Source organism: Astatotilapia calliptera, unplaced genomic scaffold (genome assembly GCF_900246225.1).
Source record: "Astatotilapia calliptera unplaced genomic scaffold, fAstCal1.2 U_scaffold_18, whole genome shotgun sequence".
Classification (NCBI taxonomy): domain Eukaryota; kingdom Metazoa; phylum Chordata; class Actinopteri; order Cichliformes; family Cichlidae; genus Astatotilapia; species Astatotilapia calliptera.
The window spans coordinates 109406-115394 of NW_020535707.1; the positions used below are offsets into that span (position 1 = coordinate 109406).

At 38.0% G+C, this 5989-nt stretch overlaps 1 long non-coding RNA gene across 1 annotated transcript; it reads left to right on the forward strand.

Annotated features, from left to right (window-relative positions):
* The first annotated feature begins 1817 nt into the window (after nt 1-1817).
* On the forward strand, nt 1818-5352 carry LOC113017672 (uncharacterized). The gene is made up of 3 exons (XR_003271547.1): nt 1818-2572; nt 4923-4998; nt 5272-5352. It is a non-coding gene; the product is annotated as an uncharacterized LOC113017672 (long non-coding RNA).
* Nucleotides 5353-5989: the final 637 nt, after the last annotated feature.

Below are 5989 nucleotides of genomic sequence, written 5' to 3' on the forward strand. Positions count from 1 at the left end.
TGGAGTGAGTGGAAAGACACAACACATTTACACGTGAAAAAATAATTAATTGTTTAATTTTTCTTTTGAAAAAAACTGAACACGGGTCTCACAGACCCGAACACCATACAAGGGTTAAAATGCCACTGAACACTGGAGTGAAATGGAGCCCTGATCCTCAGAGTTTTATTGTTGCTAACATTTCTTATAGATAGCACAGATAGTGCCCCACTGCAGTAATCACTCATGTCTAGATATTCCTGTTAAAAGGGAGTTTTTCCTCCCCACTGTAACATGGCAAACATAGCAAACGGATAATCCAGCTGAAGCTTCAGACAGCCGTCAGACAGTGAAACACTGCCATCTGCTGGACTCGAATAACAAAGACGCTGCTTTGACGGGTGAGGGAGTTTCAACAAGTCTGCAACAACTCAAGCATCAAACTACAGAACTATTATAGCGGACATGGTGCTCTAATGACTGCTTCATTAACGCAGGTCAGAAAGGATAATAGAAACTCAATAAATTATGAAATACAAAACTTACTGGTTCACTGCACACACAAAACGTCTCTTATTAGCACAACACTGCTCAGGGCTCAGAGTATATTCCTTATAACCTATTAAACCTTAGCATGTTATTTTGAAGTGTTACAGGTGAAACAGCCAACCAGTGAAGTTACCTGTAATTTCAACATTGAGCTACAAAAATGCTTTTTTTTTTTTTTTTTTTTTTTTATTTCTTTTTACAGTTTTGCAATTTTACACAAGTTTTATCATCAGTGTCACAATGACTGCTGCTAAAATTGAGTATGAGCTTGTTGTTGGTCTGATTAAAAGGTTAAATGTAAAAGCATAATTTAAACATGTGATGTGAGGTCATTAATTACAGTGCAGGTGTCCTGCTTTAGGATCATAAATTAATACTTCCAAAACAGTAAAGTTGTAGAGAATCTATGTTCATTATCGTTGCTAATCATGGAAAGACAAAGACGTCAGACTCTGCTGAAAAATATTACACCCTCCTACTCTCTGCACACAGCGCTCTGAGGGACCTTCCAGGATCGGGGATTTTATTTATTTTGTTCTTTTTTGGTCTTACTGGTTAGTAGGTGGTGATTTTGTACCTGGTGATCTCACATTTGGAACATAAATTGCTTTGGAGCAGATTAGGTTCAAAGGATAACTTGGCTCTTGAAGTTAGCCGGATAAGACAGCGTTCTGCTTCACAGTTGAGGCCTCAGAGAGTTGTTGCTAACCAAAGTCTATCTTGTACGGCCATGCAGCATCTTATGACATTTTGTAACCTGAGCAGTGAAATGATTGCTGTTTTAGTGCACATACACAGTGTGGGGATCAGTATCAGGACAATAAAGTTATGGTGCAAAAAGCTGTATCTGGTCAGAAGGAAAAGCACGCACACTTGGAAGACTTGACCATTTGCACAAAATGAATGGCTGACACTGGACAGATGAGAGAATGTGGATGGTCACACCCTCGTGCATTAAAGAGGGCTTTCAGTTCATTGAAAACACAAAACCAAACACACAAAAGACACAATGAGACAGCTGATCAGTTTGCTTAACTAAATCATTGACACAAGCCGTGTTGTAGAGGGTACTGCAGCCGTGGCAGGTTATCATCTTAATGTGGCCCTGACACTCCATCGTACGCCACAAAGCTGTGAATAAATGAAAAGCAAAGAGGCATCATCACTAACATAATAACTGTAGAAGTTATCCCGCTGCATTACATTTATCAGGATATCGTAATAAATGCTCATCATATGTTGCTTTGACCCATCATTGTTGTCATTAATATCGGTACGTGTCACTGGACACTTCCTGTCATTCATATGTCCTGACTTTGTGATCAGTGTAGCAGCTTGAAAATAACTGCTTGGTTAACAGCAGGTGTACAGGCAGGTGCTCTGATCAAATAACATGTTTGGCTAAAGAAACAGAAAATAAAAATATGTAAATAGGAACACCCACATCTCTACTTCTTCTTCTATTTTCCATTTCACACTTACAAAAAAGTTCTCCTGCGTAGGTGTTGAGACAAATATATGTCAATTTAATACTTCAGACAGGCCCCAGAGCAGGTCTGAACAATTAGTCCACTTAAAATCAAAACTGCAATTTGAAACCATGCAATTAGCAATTTTGCAAAGAAAACTTGGCTAGGCTAAGCTAAGCTAACTGTTAGACAAAGTAGAGGAGTTGGAAGAGTAAAGGATTCTGGTTAACTCCAGTTCAACTTAACATTAAATTAAACTGACAAATATCATGTTTATATTCATATCTTAGTCTTTTGATGAGCTCTATCTTATAAATCTATTAGACTCAGACGAGGTCGGCACAGGGACAGGCCTCGGGGGTCCAGGCCCACCCGGTGAAGTGCTTCTTCCCCAACATCTTCTGATGTACTTCATTTATACATTTTGGTAATGAAGTACTTAAACTACCACCTCACTGATTAGTTATTGCAGTGTGAGCTCAGTTCAATTAATCAGGTCACAGTAGTTTAGCACTTCTACAGCAATCATGCAACCAGCATGACTGAGGAGGACACTGGGTGGACGGGCTTTGCAGGTCAGACTTTGAAACTATCTTTTATTGTCATTACGCCAAAAGCAGTTGTGGAGCAGGGAAATTATTTTACTGCTATTGTTAAATAATTGTCATTATTACCATTGCATTAAGAATATAATCTGGAGTTTATATTGCATTCAGGGGTTAAACAGTGTGTCTCTCAGAAAGACTAAGTTGCAGGCTGACAGGAAGTTGCAGGTTTGGAGAGTGTGCCTTTTGCAGAACTGAAACCGAAAGCAGACGAGACACAGACAGTAGGTGAAGAGGTGACACAAAGAGCATGTGAGGTCAACACATACACACACATTAGTTAGATTTATTTAGAGGAGAGAACGGAAAGTACCAAGCCATGAAAATAGAAGATGATTTTCTAGGTGAAAAGTCATTCTGGTGTTGATCTGATCTATGTATAAAATGTACCGGTGACGCATGAAGGGGCGTCAGTAAACAAACCCTGATGCTATAAAATATCTGTTCATGCTTTGATTAAGTCGAGGACTACTGGCTGTCTGCGTACAGAGTGTCTTCCCACACGTGTGTTCATTAAAATCATTGTTTGACCAAGACCTTCTGGACCATGGGTGGTGTGTACTCTCCTTCCTCAACTTTGAATCTTAACACAGTGAAATTATATGCTGTCCCATTCAGTGCAAATAAAGAATCTGTGTTTACTGACAGGACAAAGCACTGAACATGATTTCATCTGTTAACCTGGACAAATTCCAAAACAATTCCTTATTATTTCTTTTTCTTAAGTAAAACCAGTAAAAGCTTCTACTTCAAAAATATGGACTTAACACTGAGATCCTGATATTTTAGACCAGTTGAATTTAGATGATCTTTTTTAGTTCGTTCAGTTTGCTGGTTCTAACGACGACGGTCTTCATCAGTTTTAATGTCACTGTGACTCATATCTCTGCATGGCTGTTTTGTTCTGAGTGCACTGTGACAATTAAGTTAAGATCCGGTGATCAGCACAGCAGCCTGGGAGTGACTGCTTGGTTAACGACAAGGTTTACAAGACCTGATCAAATGTCACACTGGAAATATTTTGCAAGTGAAACAGCAAAAGCAAATGAAAAAATGTAAATATGTTAACTGGACCACCTACATTGTTTCGAGAGCAGGGGTGAACTAAAGAGTGCGACCCATCACTTCAGTTTCAGCATATAATTTCTATTTAACACTCAAAAAAATCTGTTGTACAAGTATTAAAAATATATTCACAAATGAAATTTACATGCCTGAGATGAAAACATTACTCATACAAGTTGTCAGGTAAAGTCTATAGCACTGTTACATCTAAATATGGACACTGAGCTGGGACGATGTCACAGATCTGAGCCTCTGCACCTTCACTATACGTTTGTGTATGTCAGGCCTGTCCTGTATCTCTCCACCACCTGATCCAACACACCACCAAATCCTGATCAGCTGATCATCTCTGCTCCTCTAATCACCTGAATATCCAAGTATCCGAAAGTGTCCATCGATCTGACAATACAATTGTAAAACCGATCACTGACCTGTGCCCTAATGTGTTCTGTGCACTTGTGAACACACTTCCTTATGGAGTACGTTTATTAAGGACACTCTTTCATTAGCACACAGGTTCAATAACACAACAAATAACCTCCAATAAACCTTTTAATAAACTGTCATTGGAGGCTGATGTGTTCTCTCTTGGCTTGTTTTCTTGTTGTGTGCCACACAGAAAATAAATGCATGGTGTCTTAACTCACTGATACGGGGATATCAATGAGCACAGAGTCCAGCCAACGATGGCACAAAGTCAAACCTCCTTCAAGGAAACTGGAGAGTCCAACACTGGCATTGAGGCTACCCCAACAATGTCAATATGGTGTAACTTCCTGCTCTAACTCAGGCTCCTTCCCCACAAGAAAGATATTTTATGTACTCGAAGTCAGACCTGGAATCTGTGGGTCAGACTTCCTGGGCCCCCGACCCCTGACCTCTGAGATTTTCATGTCTTGTATTTTATAATATTTATCTTTTGTTCTCCTGCCAAAATTGTAAACACTGTCATCATGCCATATTGCACTGTTGTTCGATCAGCTTCATTAAATATACTTTTATATATACTTTTATCCTTTGTTTTGTTATACATCCATTTAAATCCTCATATGAAATTATTACAACCAACTGGTAGTAAAACAAAAATAAAAAGATTGTTCAACATTTTAACTGCAAATGGTCAATACACTCACTTTATTTGCCAAAAATTATACTTAAAAAGGGGAAAAAAGAAGTGTTAAAGTTTCCTGGTGCTGATCAGAAGTATAAAAATCAAAGTGTCCAGATCCAAACACACTTTGTTCCTCTGTGACAGAAGTGAACTAGAACTCACAGCAGCATCTGAACTGCAGAAGAGATCTCTGCTCATCTCCGTCTGCATTCCTCTTTTGGTAAGAACTTATTATGTATCATTTAAAATGATTTTCCTTTTAAAGCTGGGCAGCAGGCTCACGTTGAACATCTCCATAAACTGTCATAATTCTGCTGCTACACTAAACACTGCATTCGGTGAGCATACTAAACCTACGTAAGCTGTATATTTGCACGGTGAGAGACCTGTTTTTGCTGATTTGTGTTCAAATACAACAAGATCTTATTTAAACTGACTGTCAGATGTTGCCTATCCAGTTATGTAATGAACCCACTATATACATTAACCACAGACCCTTCACGACATCTTCATCACCTGCTGTTCCAGACAACCAACTTATACCTGAACCACTGCAGGTTAATCATCATCATTAGTAAAGGAAAGAAAAGGTGAGCGTCTTAATTTGGAAAAGCTTGAAATAAAAAATCCTATAAATTACACAAACAGATACGAATTGGAGGAAAATCCATAGTGTCTTGAGTTCTGTTTGATTTTTATTTTGCAGTGTGTCATTGTTACTACAGAGCACACTGAAACATATGACAGGAAAGAATAACTGAGTGCAGAAAGGCATTTATATTAAATCTGATTTAAACTTTGTTCTCAATGAACCGGATCTATTATGACCTGGACTTTTATCTATAAAATGGGCTTGTGAAACCCAGAGAAAAACTCTCTCAATATATCTGTAGATATAAATATATATTTATCCAAATCACATCAAGTAAAAAAGGCAAAATGACAAAATTGAAAAAAATAATAACAAAAAGTATAAATGAAAACACAAAATTTTAAGGCAAAAACAAATATCTTGATGTCTTAATACGATGAATATAAAATATAAAGTAATACAACAAGGTTAAATATCTAAACATTTAAACTACTTCAGCTTTTCAAAGCTTCTTTTTCCAGTTGAAAATGACATCATCACGCCTGAATCTGCTTCCAGGAGCTGTCCAGATCAGGCTTGTTCAGGATATTTAGAAATCGTCCTAACAGTTGAAAAATAA